The sequence below is a fragment of the Micropterus salmoides genome, unplaced genomic scaffold (assembly GCF_014851395.1).
Source record: "Micropterus salmoides isolate LMB-PRFRI ecotype aquatic unplaced genomic scaffold, ASM1485139v1 Ms_hic_scaffold_15, whole genome shotgun sequence".
NCBI lineage: Eukaryota > Metazoa > Chordata > Actinopteri > Centrarchiformes > Centrarchidae > Micropterus > Micropterus salmoides.
The window spans coordinates 25,062,695-25,075,534 of record NW_024040596.1 but is presented as its reverse complement, the minus strand read 5'-3'; positions in this window follow the sequence as shown (position 1 = coordinate 25,075,534).

Sequence of the window (12,840 nt, the reverse complement as noted above, 5' to 3'; positions counted from 1 at the left end):
GTCCCCCCCCGTGTGTATTCCTTATGTCATCTGCTCATTAGTCAAGTTCCCATTTTACAGAGTGTAATGACAGCACATAAGATATTACAAGAACATCTAAGGTAATGATTAATTTGCTCATACAATATACACTCACCTAAAGGATTATTAGGAACACCTGTTCAATTTCTCATTAATGCAATTATCTAATCAACCAATCACATGGCAGTTGCTTCAATGCATTTAGGGGTGTGGTCCTGGTCAAGAAAATCTCCTGAACTCCAAACTGAATGTCAGAATGGGAAAGAAAAGTGATTTAAGCAATTTTGAGCGTGGCATGGTTGTTGGTGCCAGACAGGCCGGTCTGAGTATTTCACAATCTGCTCAGTTACTGGGATTTTCACGCACAACCATTTCTAGGGTTTTCAAAGAATGGTGTGAAAAGGGAAAAACATCCAGTATGCGGCAGTCCTGTGGGCGAAAATGCCTCGTTGATGCTAGAGGTCAGAGGAGAATGGGCCGACTGATTCAAGCTGATAGAAGAGCAACTTTGACTGAAATAACCGCTCGTTACAACCGAGGTATGCAGCAAAGCATTTGTGAAGCCACAACACGCACAACCTTGAGGCGGATGGGCTACAACAGCAGAAGACCCCGCCGGGTACCACTCATCTCCACTACAAATAGGAAAAAGAGGCTACAATTTGGAATTTGGAAAAATTGGACAGTTGAAGACTGGAAAAATGTTGCCTGGTCTGATGAGTCTCGATTTCTGTTGAGACATTCAGATGGTAGAGTCAGAATTTGGCGTCAACAGAAAGAACATGGATCCATCATGCCTTGTTACCACTGTGCAGGCTGGTGGTGGTGGTGTAATGGTGTGGGGGATGTTTTTTTGGCACACTTTAGGCCCCTTAGTGCCAATTGGGCATCGTTTAAATGCCACGGCCTACCTGAGCATTGTTTCTGACCATGTCCATCCCTTTATGGCCACCATGTACCCATCCTCTGATGGCTACTTCCAGCAGGATAATGCACCATGTCACAAAGCTCGAATCATTTCAAATTGGTTTCTTGAACATGACAATGAGTTCACTGTACTAAAATGGCCCCCACAGTCACCAGATCTCAGCCCAATAGAGCATCTTTGGGATGTGGTGGAACGGGAGCTTCGTGCCCTGGATGTGCATCCCACAAATCTCCATCAACTGCAAGATGCTATCCATCAATATGGTCCAACATTTCTAAAGAATGCTTTCAGCACCTTGTTGAATCAATGCCACGTAGAATTAAGGCAGTTCTGAAGGCGAAAGGGGGTCAAACACAGTATTAGTATGGTGTTCCTAATAATCCTTTAGGTGAGTGTATAGTGGCTGCAGATGTGCATCTCATAGAAAACTGGACTATTGTCCTTGGCGCAGGTCTGTGCTCTCCGAGTGCCCTTTTGTTATGGAGAATATTATATAGAGTGTGCTGAAAATAAAAAATCTATTTGTCAAGAAAAACTATTTTTCATATATTTCACATTTATTCTTCTAGTACATCCCCTATATTTTTCCCGCTTTAAATTCATCAGCTGTCTGAAGGCATTCACTTGTTCAGTTAAACCAATGAGATTTTGCCACAACCTTTGTGAGCCAATCATATTGCTGTCATTTCAATGTCAGATCAATGCACTCCCCCTCCACCCCATTCACCACTGGTCTTCATCGCAACCAGTCTTCCCAGTTGGTCCTTAGAGTGTGTAGAGTCTTACTCCACATCTCATCCATCCAGATCATCAGCCATTGTTCTTCACCCCTTCATCCCACCAGTGTCTAGCCTCCATCTGGGGGATTATTACTTATTGACTGTATGGAATCAAACCCTTAAAATATGACCAAACACTTCCCTTTCTTCAACCTTGCCATTGTGTATTATGTCAATACATTTATTTTATCATTCTTTAAGCATATCTGCAATTCTATCTCTCCTGACTAAAATGTAAGTAAATTAGGAACTATTTAGGAGTATAAATAAAATGTAAATCAGACCAGACATCTTATTGACCATTAAAACATAATTTTGCCACAGCATTTTTCATTAACTGTACAAACATTTTTAGTATGATGTAACCATCAACTACATGTCTCTGCTGTGATGTCACAGGCAACATGCAGGCTTTATCCTTCCTGTTTCTTTTTTTTTTCTGTGTCCACGTCTGATCAAACACATCACACTTTCACGTACATATATATATATATATATATATATATATATATACTGAACAAAATTATAAACACAGCACTTTTGTTTTTTTGTCTTTTGCCCCCATTCATCATGAGCTGAACTCAATGATCTAAGACTTTTTCTATGTACACAAAAGGCCTATTTCTATATCAAGATGCTGATCAGGCAGCATGGGTATTGCACAGGTGTGCCTTAGGCTGGCCACAATAGAAGGCCACTCGAAAATGTGCAGTTCCATCACACAGCACAATGCCACAGATGTTGCAAGTTTGAGGGAACGTGCAATTGGCATGCTGACTGCAGGAATGTCCACCAGAGCTGTTGCCCGTGAATTGAATGTTCATTTCTCTACCATAAGCCACCTCCAAAGGCGTTTCAGAGAATTTGGCAGTACATCCAACCAACCTCACAACCGCACACCATGTGTAACCACACCAGCCAGGGACCTCCACATCCAGCATCTTCACCTCCAAGATCGTCTGAGACCAGCCACCCGGATAGCTGCTGCAACAATCTGTTTGCATAACCAAAGAATTTCTGCACCAACTGTCAGGAACCATCTCAGGTAAGCTCATCTGCATGCTCGTCATCCTCATCGGGACAACAAGGATCAGTTACAAGCTTGGAAACTAACGATCTAAACTGCGCCAAGCTGGATGTAATGAGGTCAGTGTAAACAGGAAAAGAGGGAGGGGTGACGAAGTTGATGAGGGTCGGTTTTCCCTGGAAAAAAACAAAGCGAGGTGAAGTCAATCATGCTCTTGACATCCAAAAAACTACATTGACACTGGAAGACCAGAGAAGTGTCTTGAATAAAATGAAGAAGAGGGGGGAAAGACATGGATCTCAGACAGAAGATGGACCTCACATTCTCCCTTAGGAGAAAGGCGATTGTGGAAGCGGAGGCCATGGTGGGGTAAATCCTGATTTTTTCAGGGAGAACAGGCAAGACAGATTTTTTATTTTTTTTTAATTGTAACATTTAGTTATTTAGTTTATTTTTTTGAGTGCTTTTCAAAGCAGAGATGAATACATTTGCATCCACTGGCTCATTCAGAGTGGTTTTGTGTAAATAGGCCTTAATTCACTGCTCTGAGTAAAGTCTGTTGTCTTTTTTTCTGATAATCAGATATCTGACATTGCACTTCATTGAAGGAAAACGTGCCTTGAAGGTCTACCCATATTTGTTTGCGACAAATCAGAGAACCTTTTCCTGACATGGCTGGTGAGTACAGCATGGGGTTTATCTTTTGAATGTATAATATGTAGTTTCTGCTACTATGATTCTCAACAACAATGACAAAAGATGAATTTCTCTGATGACCTAAAGTAGCATGAGATCATCGCAGCTGAATTATCCACAGAGGTCTCCTCTTATCCAAAAAAAACCACAGAATAGGCCAGCCAAAAACTGAATTAAGCAGTTTCATGTTAAAAATCGGTGTCTCTCTGAGGCAGTATGGCAAGCTTTTAGCTGCTGCTAACGTCTATCCAGTTGCTTTCTCTGATAACTTCAAATCCAGATGTTCATGTTGTTCTTACCTCTTTAAAAAACAAATTGACCAGGTGATTAAATCAGGGATGTCCCGATCCCTTTTTTTTTTTACCTCAAATCTGATCAACATCATTGGTGATGGCACAATGGATAAGACACATGCCTTTGGTGTGAGAGACTTGGGTTCAATCGCCTGTTGAGACCCATCCACCATTGTGTCCCTGAGCAAGACACTTAACCCCTAATTGCTCCAGAGGTGTGTGACCTCTGACATGTATAGCAATTTGTAAGTTGCTTTGGATAAAAGCGTCAGCTAAATGTAATATAATATTGAGTATCGACTGATACAGAGTCCTGATCTGATCCTTTTTGAGTTTATGAAGTGCACTTGAATGCACATGAAATCTTGTGTAAATATCCCTACAAAGCAATGTAGATTACATAGTTTGTGGTGTGCCTGAATACACAATTTAGTCTCAGGTTTAACAGTCTATGGTTGGCGCTTTTGCTACGAGTCAACCTATGTGTCTATGAGAGAGAGAGGGACTGCAAGCCTCAAAAATAATCATTTTGTAGTGGCCAAAGTTTTATTGTTTGGCCGTCAAATATAAATGAAAGTATGGATACACGGAGTGAAAAAATAAGTTGAGATTGGATCAGGACATGCCTAATAATAATTTTAGCAGTTACAATCCAGAGCCAGACTTGTGACTAAAGTCCTTTATATGGTTAAATAGTAAAAAAATGGATCAGGTCATAAAAATGTGACTTAGAACTGGATAATTCGGTTTGACAACTGTCAGACAACCACAAGATTGAAGATTACTGAGAAGGGGATATGAAACTTTTGACAGGTAACCAAATGCATATAAAATGGATCGTTACACTACCTGAAATTACATGTTTCTCTGTGTTGGAGTTGTGTGAACATTGTTGTAAACAATTGGATTAATGTAAGAATACAATTAAACAAAACATATAACATACAACATGTCTAGTGCGTGCATGCAGCCTGTTGCAGTTGCTCCGTCGTTCATCGTCTTCTTTTCTAACTTTAACTTTCTTTTTTATATCTCGTGTGATTTTTGGTCTATACGCAATTTAAACTAGACTCTCTCTCATCATGGAAGTTGAGAGAGTTTTGGTAAGCCACGGCACCGTTGCGCAGCAACTTCATGGCCGCTTTGTTTACAACCGGGACCAGCTGATCGCGCTGAAGCCGACCGGGGCACCCAGGCCCATAGACATCCCCACTGAGATCTGGAGGAGGACACACAGAGGTTGCAGAGGAGGAACAAACGGCGAGGGAAGAGAGAGGGGTCCAGACAACAGAGACTTAGGAGAAGGAGATTTAAGCCATGTCTCCCCTCTCTCATCATGGGCACGTGAGATCACTGGCTAATAAGATGGACGAGCTAACAGTGTTAGCCCGGAGTCAGAAGGAGTACCGGGAGTGTAGTTTAATGTGCCCCAATACTATCGACCCCCGGTCGATATTCCTGACCACAACGTCTCCATCGATGGCTTTCAGACTGTTCGGGCCGACAGGGACTACACCAAGAGCGGTAAGCGTAAAGGCGGGGGGCTTGCTGTTCTAGCTAACAACAGATGGTGTAATCCCGGTCATATTACGGTTAAACAGCGTATCTGTAGCCCGGACATTGAGTGCTGTGGGACTCCGGCAATATTATCTGCCATGGGAAATTTCACATGCCATCGCTGTAGCTGTTTACATTCCGGCCTCTACCAACCCGTCGGTGTGTAACATCACCCACTCAGACATTGCTGAACTCCAGACTCAACACCCGAGTGCCCTCATAGTGATCTCGGGTAACTTCAACCACGTCACCATGACCACCACACTAACCAACTTCACTCGGTATGTGAGCTGCCATACTAGAGAGGAGAGGACCCTGGACCTGCTGTATGCTAACGTTAGGGATGCATACAGCTCTTCCCACCTCCCCACAACCTGGTTCACATCAATCCGTGGTATGTGCCTCTGATGAAAAGGCAGCCTGCGACCACAAGGACGGTGAGGAGGCCTATGAGAGACTTCAGGGATGTTTCGAGGTAACAGACTGGGATGCTCTCTGTGAGCCACATGGAGAGGAGATTGATGAGTGTATCACAGACTACATAAACTTCTGTGTGGACTGCACTGTCCCAACAAAGACTGTCCATTGTTACCCAAACAACAAACCGTGGGTAACAAAGGACATCAAGGACATCCTGAATGCTAAGAGGAGGGCTTTCAGAGATGGTAATAGGGAGGAGGTTAGGGCCATTCAGGGGGACCTGAATGTGAAGATCAGGGAGGCTAAGGAGAAGTACAGGAAGCTGGAGCTTAAACTCCAGCAGAACAACATGAGGGAGGTCTGGAGCGGCACGAGGAACATTACTGGGGAGTTGAAGGCAGCTTGGACAGGGCTAACGAACTTAATCTGTTCTTTAACAGATTTGATACTCTGGCTCCTGCCCATCCCCCAACTAACTCATCTGCTGTCTGCCCTCAAACACCTCCAACCCCACAACTCCTCCTCACTGTCCCCCACCCTCCTGTGAATTATACAAGGTTTTAATAACTGTTTAAAATTAGGTGATGAATGTTTTAAAGCTTACACTGGGCATGAAGGAGGCAGAATTCTAACTAAAATCAAACTGAATGTTTGTTTAAAATAAACACATTAATTGAAGTGGCTTTGTTTGTTATCTTCACAAATCTAATTAATTGGCACTACTTATATATATATATTGTAGTTCTTAGTGTATAGAGCTCAAATGTTTAAGTTTATACATACATTAGTTGGCATGACTTTTTTGTTTGGAATATTTAGACTATGTAGAACTCAAATAAGTTTTTATACATATGAAATATAAATTATCTTAACAAAAAATTTTAGTTGGCAGGACATTTTTGTTTGGAATATTTAGTATTTAGAACTCAAAATTTAAAGTTTTTATACATATGAACATACAGAATCCTATCCAGAGACAAAAAATCTGCTTTTCGGTCAATTGATAAAGAAGCTTACAGCACTGCCAGAGCAAGACTGAAAGCTGACATCAAGGAGGAAAAGTGGAGATATCAGCAGAGACTGGAGAGAGACCAACAGCAAAGATATATGTGAGGCCACATTATCGGATGAACTTAACACCTTTTATGTTTGCTTTGATCTCATCAACAAGGAGCCAAGCATGAAATCTACTCCACCTCCAGAAAAACGGCCACTGTCAGTATCCACAGCAGATGTGAGGAGAGTCCTGCTGAGAGTGAATATGAGTAAATCAGCAGGGCCTTCTTGGCCATGTACTGAAAGCCTGTGCCAATCTAGTTGATGTTATTACTGACATTTTCAACATCTCACTAGCCATGTTTCCATCTAATTTTCATGCGAATTATAAGCGTACTTTTGAAATGTCGCAAAAAAGAAAACAACTCTGTAAGCATCTTCTTCTTCTTCATCTATTACTCTGTGCATTGTGTGCAAAATCAAAAAGATTTGAAAAGAAAAACAAAACATATGTAAAAGAAAATATGCATTGGTTGTAATGTCAAGATTCTTCTGTTAAAAATTAAAAGAAGTATCAATGAGCTCGTATAAATGAGCTCAACTCAAGACAAGTGAAATACATGCTAAGCTGTAATGCCATTATTGCATGGAACAAAAAAAAACTCTGCTCTCATATTAAACAAAAAACAAAACAAATACCAGATCAGTAACTTTCAAGTTGTGCATATACAACTACAGGAAATTCTGTAAATAGCAGTGAATATAACAGTTCTATTTGTTTCTGTTCATTTTAAGGAAAGCACTTCGCTCCAACAAGTCTAACGCTGGTGCTGCTTCTGGTTCCTCAATAACCTCTTCTTCTGCGTGGGAAGTGCATTTGACCACTGCCTGTTTCAGCACTTCCTGGATATTTCCATCAGCCACATCAACATTAACAAGGATTTCACAGACAGTTGGGTTGACAAAGCAGGCAGCTGCTGCAAGTGTTGAGAACTTTTCGTCGGTTGAATCCAAGAGGCAAGCAAAACGCTGGTTCAGATTTGGATCTCATTTTCTCTGCAAGAGTGGCAAGGTCTCTGTACCGAGTGTTCTCTGCAAAGTCAGTTAGGTGGCTCAGCAGATCAAAGAGGGCAGGAACCACTAGCGACATAGATGCGGTGTCACTCTGGAGGATTTTAGTGTGTTTCGGAAAAGGCAGCAGTAGGTCATGCAACGATGAAAGCTTTTGCCACTCACTAGTAAGCAAACTGTCCCATCCCATGTCATTTGTGATTTGACAGACTGCATCTTTGACTGTGAGGAGTCATGTGGGGAAGTCATTTACAACAATAACACCACACTGGTCCAATAACCTCTGTGTTGCAACTGAGGACTTGCAAAAGAGCTTCACCACAGACAGGACTCTTTTGACAGTTGTCTCTGTCACAACATGTGGACCGCAAGTTGTATGGTATGCACCACGTACGGTGTCCAGTCCATTTCCTTGTCGACATGATGGTACCTAATAACAAGAAGAAAAGACAACCAAATAAGTCTAAACCTAATAAAGTGGCTGGTGTGTGTCTGTATATACTGCATGCAGTGTGTGACAGGGGGAAACTCATTCATGTGATAATTGACTGTCATGTAAAAGAATAAACTAAATATGGCTCACTGCTGGTCATCAATTTCAGAGACACTTTTCATCGTGGACCCAGGGGAGTCGTCCTCAGAGCTGGTTTCTTCTGCTGTGGTGTTTTTAAAGGCTGCCACCATATTACTCCCATTGTCTGTTATTACCGTCAGGATCTTCTCTTTTGGTATGGCCCACTCTTGCCATTTGTTCACACATGTCTTAATAGACTGTGCAGTGTGTGGGTGAGCTACTTGTTCAAGGGCCAACAATATGTGTACAGGTTTACTTTGTTCAACACAAAAGTAGCATGTGCTTATAGCAAGGAAGGAGGCTGTCAGTCCTTTTTTTGTCCACAAGTCAAGGCCAATGGATACTCTCCGGGCAGCAGCCAGTCTCTCTTTGAATTTTTGTCTTTCATGTTCATACTGTGTTTCAATCTGTTACATCCAAGTAGGGGATTAGGGAGTAACCATTGATGTTAAGTACCGAAAGTAAGGATGGGAGACACCTGATGAAAAATTAACCACGCGTTTTATTATTAGAACAAAAAGAGCGACCCATGGAGGAACCGCCTCATTTATCCTGTAGCTGACTGAGCACGGGTGGATTCTGTCCGCAATCACCACTCAACCGAAACCTAGCAACGAGGGGAGACAAAACACCACAACAGTAAATACTCCTCTGTAACACATTCAAATTGCTCATGTTAGTTTTCTTTGGAACTGTTAGTCTCCTATCTACTATCGCCATCATTAGCACAAAGTCCTAAATTGTTGTGAGTGGTAAACCTGTGCGCCCAATCCATCTAGCTATGGCCTGCTCCGTGGTCTGTTGTTCCTTCGATTCAGTTTTGTACTTTGAAGAACTTAAGAAAGCTGTAGAGATGGCCTGCTGCTGGGCTGCACTAGTAGTATGAGCTTAATTTCCACTTGGCCCATGGTCATCTTTGTCATCAGACGTCTTCTGTATCTGTGAGGGTGAATAAAGGGGGAATCAAGTTGTGATTTCTTTCTTTCTTGTCCAATCTCCTCAGATCTCTCTCTCTGTCTCTCTCTCTCTCTCACACACACACACACACACAACATCTACTATAATAGTATACATTTGACTCAATTTGAGGACATTGAATATTTAAACTCATTAATTCAGCGAGACAATCGTCTAATCAATACAGTTCAGTGGTGGTTTCCTTTAGCTTCTATTTTATTCCAAGTTTAGCGGAATCACTGTGGTTTATCTGATAAAATAACCTTAGCGTGTATGCTTACCTTTGCATGTTTTTCTGGACGAGTCTTCTGTAAATGTCGCTTCAAGTTGGTGGTGTTTTTCCCAGCGATTTTTGCTGCACATGGTTTACAGGCGGTCTTGTTGTCCTCTGTTGGCTCTGCTGCTTCTGCACAGGTCAGCCTAGCCTCAGAAATTTGCTCTGATTCCCAACTTGTCACACAAAAAGAGTAGTTATGATTGGATCTCTTGTCCATTCGTTCCTCCCTAATATTTTCGTCAGCAATAAGTGACAGTTATATTTTATCACATTCTTCGTCATCATATCTGACTTTTTATTTAGTTTTTGTCAGTGAAAAAGGTTCGTTGATGAATATTTTTCGTCATAGTCTTCGTCAATGATATGAACACTGGAATGATGCTGCCATCAGCTCATCTGGCACAGAAAGCTATTGACAGCCTATTCCTAACTGCCATAAACCTACTGAACTCACCTTAACATGATAATCTCTCTGGCATGTAACAGTGATTATGGCAACGTACAATACACTGTTTACTGATGTGTGCAATATTTAATCTTGCTGCTGGACACCACTATCAGTCAAATCAGCTCTTATTATATATTCATTATTATGCTCTTATGTTAAATTACTGTTGTATTGGTAGTACTTGACATCTATTTATAGAGAATGGTAATGAACCTTTGGGTTGTCACAAAAGTAAATCTTGAATGTAAGCAGGGCCTCACAAGTTAAAAATACATACAGCTGGAGAGCCTAGACAAACTCAGACGCGGTTGTCATTCAGCTAATTTCCCTACATAACAAATATTACTTTAACATTACCCATCTCATGATCATCTCATGGCCATTACAACCCAGCTAAGTTATAGTAGTCTTGACCTACACGACAACCGCAACAACCGCTGTTTCCCCCTCAACTCCATCCCTCAGTCCAGGTGGAGCCACTTATTCTAGTGACACAGTCACTCTGTTACGGTAACTTTAATGTTACCAATCTAAATCTGACAATGCCTGTTTGGCAAGTTTACCGTTAACATTAATGTAACATAATGTCAGCTGAAAGACAACGTGGGCAATTAACGTTAACGTTACTTCACTACTTACCTTCTAACTGATGCCTTTTGTTCCAAAGTGTTTAAATTCAAACACTTCTCTAATACGTTTTGACTTCTCTGCATGATTCTTTATAAACTGCAGTTAGCAGACTCGTGTTTATTTTAGCATCATTTCCAAAGCTGAAGCTGGCTAATTAGCTAACTTAACAACCTAACTTTATGTACCCATACCTGCTAATTACTGTAAGACATAATTAAAATACTACAATTTCACTCACCAACAGGAGCACAGGCTAGTGAGGGTTCTTTTTCTCTGCAATAAATCGCACAGCCTTCCAATGTTCGTCCGGTATCTGCATGAAGAAACGTCCAAAAGGCTCAAACCAGCAGGGCTGCCGAGCTACGTGACTGACTGTATCAGCTGAGCTAATAGACGGCAGTCACCCGGCTAGCTGTGACAGTGACAGCAGCCACCTGTCAATCAAAGTGGCCACGCCCCTAATAATGCAGAATTTTAAGGTTTAATATCATTTGAATGGTTGAGTTGTAAAAAAATTCACCCCCCTCACAACTGTCACGAAGGGCAAAATTAGCGACAATAAAACCATCTTTTGTACCAGGCTGTAAACATGTTTTATTCTGCTGTAAAATTGGTTAGCTGCTTTATCCTCAGCACTGGTCCAACAATCATTGAATATTGTTTATTTCTGTTAACCATTTTTATAATTGCTTCTGTAATGTATATTGTCTGCTATGTAGCAGAAGGGAGTTACAAAGCTCAATTCCATTATATAACCTGTTATATTGTGACAATAAATGTACCTACCTACCAACCTAAACTATCCGACAAGGCTACACCAACTTAATGAGAATCATTACAGGGTAATTTATTGAAATAGTTGTCTGTTGCTAACTAACTTCACAAATGTATTGGCATGAGTCTTGTTGATCTGCATTGTAATATCTCTTGATGTATCTCACGGAGAAAACCTGTCCTGCAGGATGGAGGATGTTCAGTTGTACCTGTTATTTCCTCTCTGAGTCTGGTTCCTGAGATAAAGGCAGAGAGGACTGCAGATGCAAAGGAGCAGATCTGGTGGTGATAAACAGTCAAGTACAGTGTGTGTTCATGTGTGTGATTCATGGTTTAATATCCCTGTTTAGGTCAGTTTAGGTCCCCATGGGTAGAGACTGTTTAAAACAAAAATATAACACGGGATTCTTCATGTTGAACAGACGTTTCTCTTTAAATTAACCAAAGAAGACACCTTGATTGGTCTGAACGACAGAGATGAGGAGGGGACCTGGAAATGGATAGATGGAACTCCACTGACAGTGATGTAAGGATCCACTTTGGATGAATATAAACATTAACATATACAAACATAATTTTATATTACTAGAATGTATTTGTTTTGACAAGATGTGCATGCATTAATATTTAAATTTGTTTTTATTATAGATAACACAAAATTACTCAACGCAACTGTTTCTTCCTGCCAACCTTTTAATTTTTAGAAAATTGCAGCTTTTGTCACGTTTCAGAAGAGACTAAACAGGAGTAAACCCAAAAGCACAACTCAGACACAGTAGTACACGGCAAGTTCAGTTTATCGTAATCAGTTAGGCTAGGTCACAGTACCAGTTTAGTAGTTCGAGAGAAAGGCAAACAAATGTAGAATCTGATAGGCAGAAGATAGGTCTGAGAAACAAGCAAAACAGAGTCAAGACACAAGCAGTACAGAATAAACAAACTAACCATTGAACACTGGAATGCTAGGCAGAACCATAGATAGTCTTGGAAGGAACTAGTTTAAGTGCCCAGACTAATGAGGATGACAACCAGTGCGAGTTCAATCTCAATATGGTTTGCATTTGCTTCGTTTTTTGGATTGAACATGTTTCCTCAAAACACATAGGACACATCAGAGACACAGACGTTATTAAATAGACGTCAAGATGAAAACTTATATTGTATCATTTTATAAATGTAAAGTTAATGAGAATTTATGCAAACATAATTTACAAATGTATGTTATTTAGGTATAGTATGTTAGTCGGACAATTCATCTATTCAGTCAAAGCCTTTTATGAAAATACAATAAAACAGAAATCTAAATCAAGTACCTTATTATGTATATCTATAGGAAAATGTGTTATTAGAAAGAAATTAGAAAGAAACAACTGCCTGAATTACAATTTCTTA